General features: G+C 44.4%; 1 long non-coding RNA gene across 4 annotated transcripts in view; it reads right to left on the bottom strand.

Moving 5' to 3' along the window:
- The window catches only part of LOC110223183 (uncharacterized), a 54448-nt gene that overhangs the window by 7611 nt on the left and 28116 nt on the right, over positions 1-18721 (bottom strand). For 2 of the 4 annotated variants that reach the window (XR_002328608.2, XR_013486047.1), the window contains exons 2-5: positions 9019-9074; positions 7182-7451; positions 4782-4858; positions 348-456 (exon numbers count right to left, since the gene is read on the bottom strand). This is a non-coding gene — a long non-coding RNA (uncharacterized LOC110223183). The remainder of the gene's footprint in view (positions 1-347; positions 457-4781; positions 4859-7181; positions 7452-9018; positions 9075-18721) is intronic. The other 2 variants (XR_013486046.1, XR_013486048.1) reach the window with 2 other exon arrangements.

Raw genomic sequence — 18721 nt, 5'->3', positions numbered from 1 at the left:
CACCTTCTAAAGAAAATACAATACAATAAAATAAAATAAAATCCCACCTTCTAAAGAAAATACAATACAATAAAATAAAATAAAATAAAATCCCACCTTCTACAGGGAGCCTTTCCAACCCCTTAATTCTAGCATCTTCCCGCTGTTAATTATTTCTAATTTATCCTACATGTAGCCTGTTTGTACATGGTTGTTTGCATGTTGTCTCTGTGATTAGATTATGAGCTCCTTGAGGAACTGACTGTCTTTTGCCTTTCTTTGTATGCCTCAGCACAGTGAGTGGAACATAGTAGGTGCTTAATAAGTGTTTAGTGACTGACCCACTTACTGCTTATTGATTGACTTACTAACAGCTCAGATTCATTTGCATTCCAATCCTGAGGAGATCTGGAGAGCAATGTGAGCTTTCTCTTCTAACTTCTGCACAGCTCCGATGGGGTTTCTTTGGTAAAACCACTTGAAAAAGATTTTGGGAAAGCACAGAATCTCCATAAGAAGTTAAGCAGTAGTTAAAAGGACTTTTTAAACCCTAGCTTCGCCGCCCCCTCCACCCCAGTCTTTTCTAACCCTAAGTCAGGAGCTTGGAGAAAAGACTTTGAACCTACCAGCAAGAGGAAATGAGTTTCAAAAGTCAGACTAAGTGCTTTTTGATCTCTTATAGGCTGGCTGGCCTGCCTGTGTTCCAAAAGAGCCTAGCCCTTGGGGCTGAGATTTAGGAGCTGAGAGCTCTTGTCTCCTTATGGAAAGTTACTTTTCTGTAGCTAAAAGTAGCACAATGGCTAGAATATCTGGCCTGAAGTCTGGAAGATCTGAGTTCAAATGCAGCCTCAGATGCTTTACTAACTGTGTCATCCTGGGCAAGTCACTTAACTGTCTTTGACTTGGTTTCTTCATCTGTGAAATGAACTGGAAAAGGAACTAACACAAACTACTCCAGTATTTTTGCCAAGAAAACCGCAAATGGGGTCACAAAGAGTCAGACACAACTGAACAACCAAAGCTTATTTGTAATTGAGTGTATGAGGACCCAGCTTTCTAAGAGAGCTAAAGTTTTGCCTCTAGGATATAAGCTTTAAAAAAAAAATCACCAGGGGCAGCTAGGTGGCACAGTGGATAGAGATCTGTCCTTGGAGTCAGGAGGACCTGAGTTCAAATTCAACCTCAGACATTTGACACTCACTAGCTGTGTGACCCTGGGCAAGTCACTTAACCCCAATTGCCTCACCAAAAAACAAACAAAAAAATCACCATATATTTATTTTGCATATATTCTGTGAACAGGTAGAATCCCTCTAGTTTCCCAGTGAGGTAAACTCCTTGAGAGCAGGTACAGTCTCATTTTCAGATTTGTTTTCAGATTTTCAGACAGAGAGAGAGACAGAGAGCGCAAGAGAGCAAGGGAACAGTAGGGATGGGACACGCTTCACAGTGGGGCCCAGAGACACCCAGCAGGAAGCAGCAACATTGTTCCCAAAAAGGAACTAGCCCAGCAGAGAATAATGATGACATCACCAGAAGACCTAGTATGATTTTGAGGTATGACAGATAAATAATAAACATTTATTAAGCCCCTGCCAAGTGCTGAGTGCTCACAGCAACTCTAGGAGATAGATGCTCTTATTATCCCCATTTTACAGATGAGGAGCCTGAGGTAAATGGGTAAAGTGACTTGCCTAAGACCACACATATAGGAAGTGTCTGAGGCCAGATATGATTCCAAGTCTTGGACTCTACCCACACACTGTACCACCTAGTTGCGTCTCCACTCACGTGTCCTGACCACACACTCAATATATAGCCCTCTATGTAAAATCTAAACATGTCTACTCTTCCCTCTGATGGAATAAATATTCCATTTTTCATTTTTTTTTTACTGATGGAATATTTGAAGGAATGTTGCTGTAAGGACCTCATTGTCCTTCCCGGTACTGTAGCCAAAATAGCCGAAAGCCCCTTTTCCTACCATCAAGAAGTATTACTGTCAACTAACCTAATAATTTTCCAGGTGTTCCCCCCTAGCACCAGTCCCCAAACCTTGACCTACACACTCAATCTGAGCACTCCCTGCTCCATCTCACCAGTGTTGAATCCTACCTGACTGACCCATTGAACAGCCCCATTAAAAACCCACTGGCCTTCAATTTGGATCCCCTATTGCACTAGGGGCCTCAGCTGACCTGACCTGGTTGCATCCTCCCTGACTGCCCCCTTGTACTGTGTATTTCCCTTCCATAAAGCTTGCTTGCTTTACTCTCTTCTAGCTCCCAACTTGTGCTGTATTCCGTCCTGTGGTGCACGGCCCTCTCCTTCAACTGTACCCTGGAATTCTGAACCTCTCTCAAACTACATTAAGACAATGCCCCAAGTATAAGAGGGATTCTAGTGCTACTTTGCTATTTTATTTAATGCCTTTGCTTTGCAACTAATTATATCCTCTGGCTAACTAATAAAAAGTGAATACATCTATGGGGGCTCATTAGCTATGTTTTTGAGTGAATTGGATACCATAAAGTGCTTTGAAACTAGGATAGTTTCTCTGGGGTCTCATATGTAAAGGGGGGTGTTCTAGGTACTCGAGAGGTATTTTACAGAAGGGACCAAATTAGCTAAACCTTCCTTGATCAATAAGAACCTTCACTTTCTCACTTTTGTTTCTCATCTTTCTAATGCAGGGATGGAGAACCCTCGGCCTGGCCGCATGTGGCCTCAAGGCCACAGGTTCCCCACCCTTGCTCTAATACAGTTATTATGTAATATTGTGTATGATAGTTATCTGTGTCTGTGCCCTATCCCCCATTAGACTGAAAGCTCCATGAGGGCAGGGACTCCATTATCTCCAGTGGCTAGCACAGAGCTTGGGGCATAGTAGGGATTGTTGACTGATAAGTGATTGACCTCTGACTGGGGCCCCTCTTCTCCTTCCCCATGTCTCTGACAAGCTTTCACTTGTTCCCAACTTTACCCTCCAATAACTACCCTCTCAGCTTCACTGGTGCTATACCTCTGGCTGCCATGCAACCCCCAGCATGGTTCAGAGGATACGTTCCTGTGCCCTCTAAGGATATCTCACAGTTCTGTCCCTGGCTTATTTCCCCCTCACCTTTACATTCTGTCTGGGCCAGCCACTGGGGCAGATTTCCCTGCCTTCTCTGAGCACCTTGTTATATCACAGAGATTTAGATCTGGAAAAAAAAATCTCAGAAGTCATCTATTCCAACCTATAGCTGAACCTTTAGCTATAGCTATATTCAGCCTATAGCATGAATCCTTTCTATAATATGCCTGATAAATAGACGTCTAGCCTCTGCTTAAACAGAGAGCCGACTACCTCCTAAGGCAGTCTATTCCACTCTAGAATGGTTCTAATTGTTAGGAAATCTTTGCTTATATGGAGCAAAAATCGGATTCTAAGCACCTTCCACCCATTACACCTAATTCTCCCCTCTGGGACCATGAACAACCCAATCCTTTTTCCATCACCCATCTTTCACATTACAGTCTTTCTCATATTCCAAGCCAGTTCAATTTGAAAAGCATTATTTAGTGCCTGCTCTGTGCAAAGCACAGAAATAGTGTTGTGCTGTGTAGCCCCTCCTGCAAGCTTCCAGGGAGTAATGAGAGAGCTTCTTAGGGGGAGGGAGTCTTCTATCCTGGATGCATGAAATTTGGGTCGTGAGGAGATGAAATCTGGTAGCAGCACAAAGTTTGGGGGCACTGAGAAATGGGTGGTGTGAGACTGGACTGCACTCTAGGCAGATGGAGCCCAGACACCAGAGAGAGAGAGATCCTGTAGGTAATGTGGAGAAAAATTCCAATACTATGTGTTTGTGTCTCCTCATGCAGAGAATTATACCATAAATCTCTAGAAGCTTTTCAGTGTGGTCACAACTCTAAGAAAGGAGCATGTGAGGAATTTAGAGAAATATGTGATGATTTGTATGAACTGATCCAGCATGAAATAAGCAGAACCAGGATAAAAGTCTACACATGAACTATAATAATATAAATGAAAAGCAAACTAAAACAGAGGCTGCTTTAATTATAATGTCTAATCCTATCCAGGAGATAAGGAAATGTTCTATCACCCTTTCTTTGGAGAGATAAGGTGTGGAATGATAACTAAGCTGGGGTTTTTTTTGTTTATTTTCTTTTTGGTGAGGCAATCAGGGTTAAGTGACTTGCCCAGGGTCACACAGCTAGTAAGTGTTATGTGTCTGAGGCTGCATTTGAACTCAGGTCCTCCTGAAAGGCCAGAGCTCTATCCACTGTACCACCTAGCTGCCCCATAGCCTTCGCTCTTAATAAAGAAAAACAGTTCATCAAAACAGGATAGGTGGGGCAGCTAGGTGGTACAGTGGATAGAGCTCTAGCCTTGGAGTCAGGAGGACCTGAGTTCAAATCCAGACTCAGACACATAACACTTACTAGCTGTGTGACCTTGGGCAAGTCACTTAACCCTGATTGCCTCACTAAAAAAAAAAAAGAGGTAAGTCTCACTCTGGGGAGGCAGAAGGAGGAGTACATGTATATTTCAGAATGACTCTGATGTAAAAATAAAAGGCATCTATAACACTTTTAAAGACAAAAATAAGATAGTCTCTGCCCCCAGAGAGTTTTCATTCTATGGAGGTGGGGGGGGGAATCTAGAACTTAAATAGATAAGTATAATACAAGTTAATTTGAGGAGAGAGCATTAGGTGCTTGAAGACAGCTATCATGCCATGCCTCTTTTCCCCCAGTGTCCTGGCTTCTTCATCTGATGTGCTCTCTAATATACTCACCATCCTTACCACCGTGGGAGACAGCTCGGTGTAGTAGAAAGAGTGGTCCTCACTCTGCCACATGCTGTTTCGGTGACCTTGGGAAAGTTATTTAAACTCTGAGTCTCAGTTTCCTTATCTTAAAGAAGAGAATTCAAATAGATAACCTCTAAGGTGCTTTGCAGTTCTAAATCAATCAACGTCCTTCCTAAATTGTGGCCCTCAGAACTGAACACACAGCTCCAGAGGCAGACTGGCCTGGGCAGCATGTAGTGGGACCTTCACCTCCCTCATTCTACTGTTGTAGGCTCAAGTCACTCTTTGGAATGTGGCTCTGCTCCCTGCATGGACTTTCCGCCCAAAGGAGGAATTGGCCCTTCAGGAGTTGGGGGGTGGGGGCAGCATTCTCCATGGATTTGGTTGTCATCCTCACAGGCTTTAAATTGTAGCTGTTCTCATTTAGTGCCTCTGAGCTTCCAAAACCTGCTTTTTTCTGGTGTAGGAAAAAAATTACACTGCCCCTCAACCCACTCCTAGGCCGTCTACCCCCCCACTCCCCTACTGGCTTTTGGGATAAATCCTTCCTTCCCTCTCATCCAAGTGTCCCACACTGAGATCTGATTTGAGTTGAGTGATACTCGTGAGGCCTACGGGAAATCCTTCCCCTTCCTAAGAGCTGGCCAAAGGAAAGAAATCAAGTTACTCCTCCCATGAAGAAACCTATAATAGGAAATTCGGTCCTCCCAGGCCAGGTCAGCCTGAGTCTAAGTTCCCCAAAGAGCAGAGAAATGGGAAAAGGAATTTTGTAGGATATATTGAATAAAGAAGAGAGAGGAGCCCATGGGACACCGATGTACACACACCTGCATGAAAGGACACAAATACTTATGTATGAGACCCATGTGTCCATATGTGTAGACATATATACATGTGCACACTCTAGCAGTGGCCCTAAACGGGGGGAAAACTAAAACCAGAATTTCATTTATGTTTGTGTTGACTGGAATAGGGATTAGGGGAAGGAAAGGTGGCGAAGTGGAGATCAGGGATGAGAGTATGAAACTGCAGGTCTGAAGTCAGTGCAGGGTTTGTCTTGTAATGGGAGAGATCCTTGTGTGTTAAGCTAGAGAGCAGAGATCTCAGGTAGAAAAGAAAAAAAAACCAACCACCTAGATCTTAGACTGTTAGAAGCTGGAAGCAGTTTTATTGCTCATGAAGTCCAATCCCTTTCTTCCACTGAGGCCCAGACACAGGAAGCAAGTCTACAGCAGAGCTGGGGCAGGTTAGGGGGCCCAGAAAGGGGGAAGAAGGCTAGACAGCCGCCACCCCCCCCTTACCCCCCGGGCCTTTTCTAGCTCCAGCAGGGACCTCATTCAGTCTACCATCCCCATACCCCAGACCTGAACTCTTAGGGGTTGAAACACAGATCTTTGTTTCTCTCAGAGAAAAAATGCACAAGTTACAGGTTATTCCAGATTCTGAGCAAACAAAAACCAGCCCAAAGTAGGGGGCCTATGCCTACTCCTGTTTCCCCCATTCCAAGGGGAAAGGCACACCTGCAAGAGGGTGGGGCTCCCTAAAAAGAAAGGCACACTGGTTGAACAGCTGTATGGGTTGGTGAAAGATGAAAGCTCAGTGCAAAAACCCTGAGATGCCCAGGCTGTGGGTGATGTCAGGAGGGTGTGGGTGCGGGGTGGAGTGTGTCTGCCTGTCATTTGTCTAAGTCACTAGCTGTGGATGGGAAGGAAGACTCAAATATACATGTGGGGTCATAGGAGCTAGGCTTGGGGCCACACCTCCTATTCTTCCTTTGTGATATTGTGCTTTTTTAAAGAGAGAAACTCAAATCTTTTCCAGGGTATTGGGGTGGAGTAGGGAGAGAGAGAAAGAGAGAGAGAGAGAGAGAGAGAGAGAGAGAGAGAGAGAGAGAGAGAGAGACAGAGAGAGAGAGAGAGAGAGAGAGAGAGAGAGAGACAGAGAGAGAGAGAGAGAGAGAGAGAGAGAGAGAAGACAAGAGAGAGAGAGAGAGAGAGAGAGAGAGAGAGAGAGAGAGAGAGAGAGAGAGAGAGAGAGAGACAAGCAGAGGAGGGGGTAGACTTCTCTTTGTTGTGAAAGGAGCCTCTTCCGAGATTGATACTCCCATAATGCTTTAGAATCAAGGAGATGTGTTTCTGGGAAGACGAGTCTGAACTACATATCCCATGGTTCTTTGAGACCCAAGAGACTCATTGGGGAGAAGGCCTCGAGTACGTGGAGAAGTGACAATGTTTAAAAAAAAATCAATAAATAAAGACGACAGGCCTGTAGAAGGGAGATATGAAAGAGAACACTGAGAAAGAGAAAGACAGAGAGAGAGAGAGAGAGAGTTGTCTCCCCTTGACTCCTCTTCCCCTGGCAGTTCACAGGAATTGAGAAATGTACCTGGAGCAGCAGGACCCAGGTAGCTGTTGGAGGAAGCCTGGAGGGGCAGATAGGATGGGAGCCAGCAGAGCAGGGCCTAGAGGCCACTAGGAGGAGCTGACGAGGTTTCCTCCAATGACCATCGAGCCAGGCCCAGAGGCCAGCACACCCCAAGGACTGCAGTCAGAAATCCAGCCTCAGAAGAGGATGGAGAATCACGTTCCTATGCGGCATTTTAAAGTTTCCAAAATGTTTTCACAATAATATCAAGAACTTCGTGGCATCCTCATTCTGCAGAGGAGAAAGCTGAGATTAGATGTTAAGTGCTACAAAGCTAGTAACTGTCAGAGCCTGGATTTGAACCAGGGTCTCCTGCCTTTGATGAGTGCTCTTAGGCGGAGCCAGGAGGCTTCTTCAGTTTCTGAAGGCCCTGCCCCAGGTCACTTCTATTTATGGAGGCCAGGGTGATTCTGGGACCCAATCTGGAGTTCTCCTCCAGGTAGTGTTTAATCAGGGAGGAGGCTTTGCAGAGGAGAGGGAGAGGGTAAACTTCACCATATAGGGTTAGTCTCCTGTAGGACCAGGTAGTCCTGGAGGAATGTGGAGAAGACTAAGAAATAGGATCCCACCTCACATATGGTAGCCAGGTGTTCTTTTGTCAGCAGAGCAAAGAACAAGTGAGACTTTATGGGAAACAAGAAGAAGACACTAAATAAAGACTTATCCCACTCCCAGCTTGGAAGAGCCAAAGCCTGCCCTTTGAAGATGAAGCCAAGGCAGCGACCACCATCACGGGCAGGAGTGCTGTCCTCCCGTTAGTGAGGTTGCATACTGCTTTACCCTGATGCCCCAATAAACCACAGGCTGGAATTAGGGATTTATTCTTAAATAAGGCCAGCAACATTGCCTCCTATATCCTTAAATTACCCTTTTTTGGTTTTTTATTTTCCACAGATGTCCAGGGCCCTTATGCTCTTTCCCCCTCCTCTGTCATTTATACCGTAGTATGAATTCTCAACATATAATAAATGTATATACACATGTATGTGTATGTATATATGTATGCATATATTCACGTTCAATCGTTTTCAGTTGTATCTGACTCTTTTGTGAGCCCATTTGGGGTTTTCTTGGCAAAGATACTGGAGTGGTTTGCCATTTCCTTCTCTAGCTCATTTTACAGGTGAGGAAACTGAGTCAAACAAAGTTAAGTGACTTGCCCAGGGTCACACAGCTAGTATCTGAAGCTGGATTTGAACTCCTGGCACTCTATCCACTGCACTGTTTAGCTGCCCTGTGTATGTATATATGCATAATTTGTTAAGAATTCTATAAGTATTCTCAACAAATGTTGAGTATGTCAATAAATATATTTGAAGATATGTATACCTATACATATATGTATATACGCACACATATATAGAATTCTATAAATATTCTCAACAAATGTTGAGTATGAATTCTCAATAAATATATATGTAGGTGTATATATACCTACATATAAGTATATATTCATATGTAGATATATATCTATATATAGATATATATACCTACATATATATATCTATTGAGAATTCTATGAGTATTTTCAAACATTGAGTATGAATTATCTCTCTATATATGTATGTATGTATGTATGTATGTATGTATGTATGTATACAATGCCTGCTACATATAAAGTACAGTGCTAGGAAATGGAGATACAGGAGTGGAGAAAAAGACAGCCCAGCATAGTCCCTGTCCTAAAGGAATTTACAATCTAATAACAGGATGAAACATCATTACTATACTATAATGCAAAGTAGAGTGTGATGAAGGGTAGAAAAGAGGTTAAACAGTAGCCTGAGAGAAAACTCACTTCCAACTGGGGAGATCAGGAAAGGCTGCATGGAGGAGGAGGCAACTGGGCTGAACCTTGAAAGAAAAGAAAGATTTCAAGATGTGAAGTTTGAAAAATTCTTTACAGCCGCTTCCAGGGACGTTGTGCGTCAGGGGGATCTCTAGTATCAGGGCACGGAATGGACTTGTAATTTCACAAGAATAGGCCATTCTTAGATGAGGAAATCCTATCTACCAAAGAAGGCTGGTGCCTTCTCTGCCACATATAGTCTTAGAGAACAATGAATGTCACTGGAGTACAAACAACTTGTCCAAGGTTAAACAGCCAATGTGTGTCAGTGATGGGTCTTGCTCTTAATGACTTTGAGACCAGCTTTCTATCCAACACACTAGTGGTGTCACTAAACCCTTTGTATCTCTGTGGGCAGAATGTTGACTTAGAAAGCCACGCATTAAGATTGTCTATGTTCTATTGTATTTTTATTTATTTTGTTAAATATTTCCCAATTATATTTTAGTCTGGTTCAGGCTGCAGCAGCAATGTGGCCCTTGGACAGCATGTTTGACACCCTTTCGACTATACTGTTCAACCTTGTTATTACTCTGCTCTCACCAAGCAAGGTGACTAACCCAGTCACATTGCAAGCATGTAGTAAGTGCTTATTATGTGCCAGGTGTTGTGTTAAACACTGGGGGTACAAAAAAAGGCAAAAAGTCCCTTCCCTCAAGTAGCTCACAATCTAATGGGAGAGACAACATACAGACAACTACATAAAAACAAGCCGTATACAGGATTAATGGGAAATAATCAGCAGAGAGAAGGCCCTAAAATTAAGAGGGGTTGGAAAAAGCTTCTTATAGAAGGTGGGATTTTAGTTAGAACTCAAAGGAAGCCAGAGAGGTCAGTAGGCAGCAATGAAGAGGGAAAGCATTCCAGGCATGGGAGAGAGCCAGAGAAAATGCCCGGAGCCAAGAGATGGAGGATCTTGTTCGTAGAACAGTCTCTCTGAATCACAGGGAGTAAGGTATAAGAAGACTGGAAAGAGAGGGAGGGAGGGTTAGGTAATGAGGGGCTCTGAAAGCCAGAGGATCTTATATTTGATCCTGGAGGCGATAGGGAACCACTGGGGATTATTGTGGGGATGCATGGTCACACCTGCGCTTTAGGAAAATCACTTTGGTGCAGGCACGGAGGATGGACTGGAGTGGGGAGAGACTTGTGGTAGGCAAACCAACCAGGTGAACTATCACAGTAGTCCCGGTGTGAAGAGATGAAGGCCTGCATCAAGGTGATGGCAATATTAGAGGAGAGGAGGGGACATATTTGAGAGATGTTACAAAGGTGAACTCAATAGGCTTTGGCAATGGATTGAATGGGGGTAGGGTGAGAGACAGGGAGGAGTAAGGATGATACATAGGTGGGGAGCCTAGGAGACTGGGAGGATGGTGGTGTCCTCCATGGTAAGAGGGAAGTTTGGAGGAGGGGAGACTTGGGTGGGTGGGGGGGATAATGAGTTCAGGTTTGGATATGTTGAATTTAAGATAACTACTGGACATCTAGTTCCAGATGTCTGATAGGCAGTTGGAGATGTGAGACTGAAGGTCAGCAGAGATGTTAGGACTGATTAGTTGATTTGAGAATCAACAGCCTAGAGATGATCGTTGAATTTATAGGAGCTGATGAGATCCCTAAGTGACGCAGTGTAGGGATAAGAGAAGAGGACCCAAGACAGAGCCTTGTGGGACACCTATGGTTAGTGGGCATGACCTGGATAAAGATTCAGAAAAGGAGACTGAGGAGTGGTTAGATGAGAAAGAGGAGAACCAGGAGAAGGTGGTGTCCTGAAAACATTGAGAGGAGATTAACAAGGAGAAGCTGGTCAGCAAGTCCTTGGATAAACTTAGAAAAGTCTCCTTCCCACCAGAAAAGGCATCAGGATTAACCACTTTCTGGGCATAGAATTCCAGAAACTCCCCCCACCCCAATTCTGGAGGAATTTTGAGAGTTAGACTAAATTGGAAGGTGAGTTAAACCTCACCTCAGCCTGCTATATCTAGTAAGCCCCAAGATGCTTCATCCTATCCATTTACCAGGCACCATGATACTAAGGCCTCGATGGCATTGGCATCTTTCCCTCTGCCTTGTTGCAAATCATTCCCAAACATGCACACATCCCCTTCCACCTCTTGCTCAGGAAATAATAATCAAATCAATACTATCATTGCTACTGGAAAGAAAGTACTTCTGCCCTATTGCTTCATTCAGAATCTTTGTGACTACCTCCAGGGGTGGGGAACCCGCAACCTCAGGCCACATGTGGCCTTCTAGGTCCCCAAGTGTGGCCCTTTGGCCACATGTGGCCTCGAGGCTGCAGGTTCCTCATCCCTGACCTAGACCAAAATCCCTTATCCAGGCTGCCACTTCTCATTAGTGTTTGTTGTACCCACCCACCCACTCCCATGCTGTACACAGAAAATTAATCATTTTTGAATTTGGGGCTCTTTGGGCAATTTAGTGAAGCCTATAGACCACTCCTCAAAAGAATGTTTTTAAAATGCATAAAATAAAATACAGAGGATTACGAAGGTTAGTGAGAATAAAGATGTAATTTTTCTCCATCCAAGTTCACAGACTCCCTGAAATTTATCCACAGTCTGTGAGCCCCAGATTAAGAACCCCTGCAAGCTCTCTGAGGCAAGGCACTGCTTCACTTTTGTATCTGTGTCCTCAGTGCCTAGGACAGTGCCTGGCACATAGTACACACTGAATAAATGTTTATTAGTTGATTGATTCATTGATTCTCCTTTCAAATTTCCTCCTTTGTAAAGTGAGGAATCTGAATTAAGGTCCTATCCAGCTCCTACTGCACCTACTTATTGAGCACCCACAGAATGTATAACCGTAGAACTCCCATGGAAGGTGGCAAGAAAAAAGGACTTGAGTCCCCAGCCACTGGCCCTGGTGAGCCCCAAGGCTCCTCCCACCCCATGTCTCTTTTTGGCCCGCTATTTGGAACAGGCTGTGGGAAAATCAAAGGAAGACACTGTGAACAGCATTGTCAGGATGGATTTGCTTGGGACACTGGCCAGCTCCTGAGTCATTGCCTGCTTCCTGCCAGGGTGGGGGTGCTCCTGGTACCATGTAGACAGACTAGTAGGGAGCACCCAGTGCCCCATTATTGCCTCTTGAGGGTCCCCTTTCTCAACAAAGGGAGAACAGAATTTTGCCTCAAGAACACTTGTCACCCCAAAATTTTCCTTTGGAACTCTCTCCTTAATCTTTCAATATCTTTCTCTCCCTCCTCTCTCTCTCTGTCTCTCTCTCTGTCTTTCTGTCTCTCCTGCCCTTTCTCTCTCTCCCTCCCTCCTCCTTTCCCCTCCCTTCTTTTCTCTCTCCCTCCTCTCTCACTCTTCTCTTTCCCCCCTCCTTCTCTCTCCCTTTTCCTTCCCTCTTCTCTCTTTTCTTTCCCTCCTTCTCTCTCTCTTTCCCCTCCCTCCTTCTCTCTCTCTTTCCCCCTCTCCTTTCCATCCCTCCTTCTCTGTTTCTCTTCTTCTCTGTCCCTCTGTCCCCCCCTCCTCTTTCTCACCTTTCCCCTTTCTCTCTCTCTCTCTCTCTCTCTCTCTCTCTCTCTCTCTCTCTCTCTCTCTCTCTCTCTCTCTCTCTCTCCTACTGCTTCCCCTCTACTCATACAGGAGCATTCTCACTTCCTCACATCTGCTTCTATCATCTCCACAACTGGAATACCTTCTGCTCTCCCAGCCTATCCATATTCTAGCCATCCCAAACTTAAGTCCCTTTTCCTTTAAACAGAGCCTCCAGGGACCTTTCCTTTTCCTAAAGTCCCATAGGCATGCATTGACTATACTATTTTATTTTGCCACTTAATCCCTTATGTCTACACAATGATTTTCATTCTTTTCCAAGAAATTTCAGAGGTTATTTTTGTTAATCCTCATAATCTTGGGAGGTGTGGGCAGCTAGGTGGCTCAGTGGATAGAGTGCTCAGCCTGGAGTCAGGAAAGATTCATGTTCCTGAGTTCAAATCTGGCCTCAGACACTTCCTAGCTGTGTGACCCTGGGCAAGTCACTTCACCCTGTTTACCTCAGTTTCTTCATCTGTAAAATGAGCTGGAGAAGGAAATAGCAAACCACTCTGGTATTTTTTGCCAAGAAAACCCCAAATGGGGTCAAAAAGAGTTGGATATGACTGAAAACACCTGAACAACAAAAAGCCTGGAAGGTAGACAGGGCAGGTTTTGCTATCCTTATTTTACAGGTAAGGAAACTGAGGCCCAGAAATATCGCTAACTTAGCCAAGGTCACAGAGCAAGCTGAAGGTCCCGTTTTGCCCTCCCAAGAATATTGCAAGGACACATGGAGATCTAAAATATGAATGGCCTTTGAGGGCAGGTGGAGAAAAGGAGCACCTGAAAAAGGAGGTGAAACCTTCTGTCTTGGCCAGAAGAGAAGAGGGTGCCACCTTCTTCCAGCCAAGCCCCAAGAACCAAGCCAGTCTATTTTCTGCCTTCCCCTCAGGAGTCAGGCACTGAGGAAAAGGAAAGGAATCCCTCCTGCCCTCACACTTTGTTGGCTGAAGACTTCAGAGTGGCTTATGGGCTGGAGAGGGGAGCTGGGGTGAGTGAATCATAATCCTGCTACCCACTCCCCAGAGCATCGAGAAGCGTCTTCCTTCCCTTCATGCCCAGAGAAGCTGCCAAGGGGAACTCCCACTTCCATAAAGGCTATTTTGGGGACAGACTTTCCCCCCACACCATCCTCTATCTTCTTGTCATTGTTAGAGCTTAACAATAGAAGCAAAGGAGTCCCCCCTGGGGTCTCCACGGGCGGGATTCCAAATTTAAGCAAATGTTCACAATGGCAGGAAGAGATCTCTTCCTTCCAGGGGCCACAGCTGTACCTGGTGCCTGACCCCGCAGCTGTACCCGGTGCCTGACCCCAGACTGCCCCTGACCCCGGTCTTCCCCATGCACCATCAGGGTACTAGAACAGAGTAGATCCTCCCTCTCAGGGGTCTGCCCCCGCCCCCCGGGGCGTGGGTGAGGTTGCCCTGGTTTTTCTTTTTAAGTGCTTTCTGCCAGAGGAAGGAAGGCACAGGCAGGTCCCTTGCAGGGTGTGCATGGAGCAAGCTTGAACCAGCTCTTGAGAACTGATTGTTAAATTTTCAGTGTGAGGTTTTACAACTCGAAAATCTGCAAACCTATGAAGCAGGGCTTGGTTTATAGTTTTGTTGATTGTCTAGACTTAAGAAGTAATGGAGGAAATCTTAGTATTACAGGTTGAATTTAAAAATCTGTCATGCAGACATTTATTTTCTCAGAAAGTTAGTTGTTGAACCTTTACCAGCATACCTCTGCCTTTCCTCCCCCTACCTCCATACATCCCAAGGCTAGACCTGTTACCATATTGACCACAGTCCTTCCACCTCCCCAGTTATATGGCTCAGCAGAAACAATTATTAACAATATACTAATTTAATTCACAATGCTATATCATTTCCTTACAAAGTGTGTTTCTTACTATGACCCTGTGTAAATACTATTAGCTCCATTTTACAGATGAGGAAATTGACTTGCCCAAAGTCACATAGCTAGTTAATGTCAAAGGCAGGATGTGAACCCAGACCTCCCATCCCCAAGTCCTGCTTTCTTTTCAACCCATTCTATCACACTGAAAGTCTCTGCCACAAATGCTGGATGAGTTTTCCCCTAGCCTTTCCCCTCTGTAGGCAGGGGTTCCTGTGCTGGGGACAGCACTGCCCACTCCCTCAGCTCCAACACCCACATGTACTCCGTAACCCTAGTCACATTTTCTTCTTTAAAAGTCTATATTGAATAACTTTTATGTTCCCAGGGCTCTGTGGGGGTACAGAAGACACAGATTTTCGCCTATCACTATCCAGTTGTGGGAACAAGACGTGAAACAACAGCAAACGCTCTAGGATTGAATATAATTAAATGCTGAAATGAATGGTACAGGCGGTATGCTGTTAGAACTCTACCTTTAGAAACTGCTTTCTATACTTTGTGTCATATCCTAGCACCAGCACCCCTCCCAAGAATGTAAACCCCTTCAGGGAAGAAACTTGCATTTTTATTTTTGTATCCCTAGCTGTTAGCTCATATTGGCCACTCAGTCTTTGTCAAATTTAATTAAGCGCTAAAGGAGGGCTGGGGTGGTCAAGGAAGTCTTCCTGGAAGCAGGATAGGTAGAAGGATAGGTTGGATTCAGACAGCTGGAATAGGAATCAGCATGAGGTGGCTGGTTCAGGGAGTAGTATAGAGCAGTAGCCTTGGGGACTGGAGGGATGCCAGGCACAAGATGGGTGGCTCCCAATAAGAAAATAAATGTTAGCCTTGGGTTGGCAGGGACACAAGGAACCCACCCAGCAAGTCAGCAGAATCCATCTGCCGCTTCCTTCGGTCACTCCTGTCATCTCTTCAGGCAGCTCCCATCTCACAAGGGGCCCTGGCTCTACTCCAAACAGTTCCAACAGGAGCAGGGGTGCAGTTCAAGGATTGGACTGAAGAACCCTCACGGCTATGGCCAACAGCCCAGATCACTGAGTTCAACCAAAACCAAATAGCAAATTCTTGGTTATTCATGTGAACTATAGAATGTTGGGCTGGAATAGTAATAATAATTTCTACAGTGCTTCATGATTGACAAAGCCTTCTTTACAACTGTCTTTTGAGATAAGAAAGGCTGGTATCATTACCGTTTTACAGATGAGAAATTTGAGGCTTACAGAGGCTGGCCCAAGGTCATGGATAATGAATAGCAGAGCCCAGATGCCTGGCTTCTAGGACTCTTTCACTCTAACATTCTCCTATCAGTGAAGAAGGGGGGTGCAGGGTCCCAGAAAATTCCAAACAGTGGATGTCATCATAATTTTGCTAGATATAAAGGGTTCTTAGTCTGGGGCTAACTGTTTTTGAATATAATTGATTTTCTTTGTAATCCAATGTATTTTATTCTGTGCATTAAAAAAAAAAACCAGCTTAATTCTGAGAAGGGTTCAGGTTTCACTAGACTTCTAAGAGAACATAATAACACCAATGGGATTAAGAACCCCTACTATAATGGGGCAGCTAGGTGGCGCAGTGGATCATCAGCCCTGAAGTCAGGAGGACCTGAGTTCAAATCCAGCCTCAGACCTGACACTTACTAGCTATGTGACCCTGGGCAAGTCACTTAACCCCAATTACCTAAAAAGAAAAAAAAAACAAGAACCCCTGCTATGGTGATTAAGAGAGGGAAAGAGTGGGCTAAAATGGTTGACCCATATTTGCATTTCCTAAGCTCATTCTGTGGGAGGGTGAAGTGCTAGGATTGGCCAGACATAGCCTGGTAGTATATAATATATAGTATATCATATGCGATATACTATATATTATAGCATATATTATATAGCATAATGGAGGGTTACCTAGTGTACTTATTGATGCTACCTATTCATGTACACAGGAAGGAAGGAGGGAATGAAGAAGGGAAAGAGGGAAGGAAGGAAAAGAAGAGAAGAAAGGGAAGGAAAGAGAAGAGAAATGAAGGAAAGAAGCATATATTAAGCACCTACTGTGTGCCAGACACTATACTAAATGCTTTAGAAATATTATCTCATTTGATCTTAACAATGACCCTGGGAGGTAGGTGCTCTTATCATCCATCCCTATTTTAGAGACAGTGAAACTGAGTCTGAGAGAGGTTACGTGACTTGCCCCAAATTACATAAATGTAGAAGGTAAGTTTTGAACTCAGATCTTCCTGACCCCAAGTCCAGCACTCTATCCATTATGCCATCTACTATAGACACTTTGTAAGCTGATCTAGTACTATAAAAAAGTCTGAGGCTAAAATGAAGTTTTTGCAAACAACTTTGAAAGACTTAAGAATTCTGATTATCAACACAATGACCAGCAATAATTCCAGAGACCAGTGATGAAGCATGCCTCTTACTTCCTTTTTTTTTTGTTTGTTTGTTTTAGGCATTTGGGGTTAAGTGACTTGCCCAGGGTCACACAGCTAGTGTTTGGTCTGAGGCCGAATTTGAACTCAGGTCCTCCTGACTTCAAGGCTGGTGCTCTATCCACTTCGCCACCTAGCTGCCCCATGCCTCTTACTTCCTAGCAAAGAGGTGATGGACTCAAAAGGATGAGACAGATATTTTTTGGACATGACCAGTGGGGGATTTGTTTTCTCTATATATAGTTTTCGCAAGTTTTTTTTCTTTGTCAAGGGGGAAGGAAGGGAAAATAGATTTTTATTAATTAGAAAAAAATAATTTTCCAAAATGAGGTCTTTGGATTCTCTGTGGGTTTAAATTCTGCCGTCTCCCCCTATAGTCATAGAAATAATAGTAATACAATAGTAATAGAAATAATAGTAACAGAAAGCTGACCCTTTAGCAATACTTTTCCTATGAAAACTACCCCTGTGGAATCCCCTTTTTATTCAGTCCTGGTTTTTTTGTTATTGTTGTTTAGTTGTTTTCAGTTGTGTCCCACTCTTCGTGACCTCGTTTGGGGTTTTCTTGGCAAAGATACTGGAATGGTTTGCCATCTTCTCCAGCTCATTTTATAGATGAGGAAACTGAGGCAAACAGGGTTAGGTGACTTGTCCAAGGTCACACAGCTAGTAAGGGTTGGAGGCCAGATTTGAACTGAGGAAGATGAATCTTCCTGACTTCAGGCCTGGTGCTCTATCTACTTTGCCCTTTCCCTGGGATATTTAATGCAACTTTGTATCTGCCCTTTTAGGTCCGTGGTCATACCCAGATCACACCCCCTTAGCCTGAACCATATCTTTAAGGAAATTGGCCTTAAAGAGGGCCAGTACAAGTTCAGATAGGAGGCATTAACTTTCTAGGAGATGGGCCCAACAGATGCTTGAACTATCACTCCATCCAAGAACCCTCTTGAGGGGATGAGTCAATAAGTCCCCTTCACTTGGTCTGGACCGAAGTGGCTTCAGCTTTTCTCCTAATTCTTGTCCCCCAACTGCTGCATTTGTCCTCATCCCAAAATCTCTCCTCTCCCTACAAACCTAAAATGTTCTTTCCCTGGGGAGGGGAGAGGGGTGTCGCTGACTGTCCTTTCCTGGTTTTATCCATTTGTTTAACAACCATTTCATGGGCATCTTCCCCAGGCCTCGCCCTGTACTAGGCACCATGGGGGACACAGGTGGGATGGAAATGAACTTCAGCTCCACAAACATTATTGTTTACCATATTCAAAACACTTTGCTGGATACTAAGGATTACTGTGGTTCAGTCATTTCTGACTCTTCATGACCCCACTGGGGATTTTCTTGGCAAAGATACTGGAGTGGTTTGCCATTTTCTTCTCCAGCTCATTCTACAAATGAGGAAACTGAGGCAATCAGGGTTAAGTGACTTGCCCAGGGTCACATAGCTAGGAAGCATCCGAGGTCCGATTTGAACTTAGGTCTTCCTGACTTCCGGTCCAGCACTCGCGCCACCTAGCTGCCCATACTAAGGATACCCAGATGAAAAATGGGCAGTCCCTTCCCTTCCCTTGAGAATACAGCCTCTTGGGGGTCTGATGTTTTCATATTGCCCTGGAGGTGTTGAATACATGTGTGCTAAAGGGAAGGGGAAAAGGGGAAAATAAAAAGAAATTTACAGGATAACTTTGTTGTCTATTTGGAGGGAATAGCAAGCTGTCCATGGTGGATTTGCAGTTTT

The sequence above is a fragment of the Phascolarctos cinereus genome, unplaced genomic scaffold (assembly GCF_003287225.1).
Source record: "Phascolarctos cinereus isolate Bilbo 61053 unplaced genomic scaffold, phaCin_HiC Scaffold_4;HRSCAF=312, whole genome shotgun sequence".
NCBI lineage: Eukaryota > Metazoa > Chordata > Mammalia > Diprotodontia > Phascolarctidae > Phascolarctos > Phascolarctos cinereus.
Note: the sequence above shows the minus strand (reverse complement) of the source record. Positions and strands in the feature narration are given on the sequence as shown.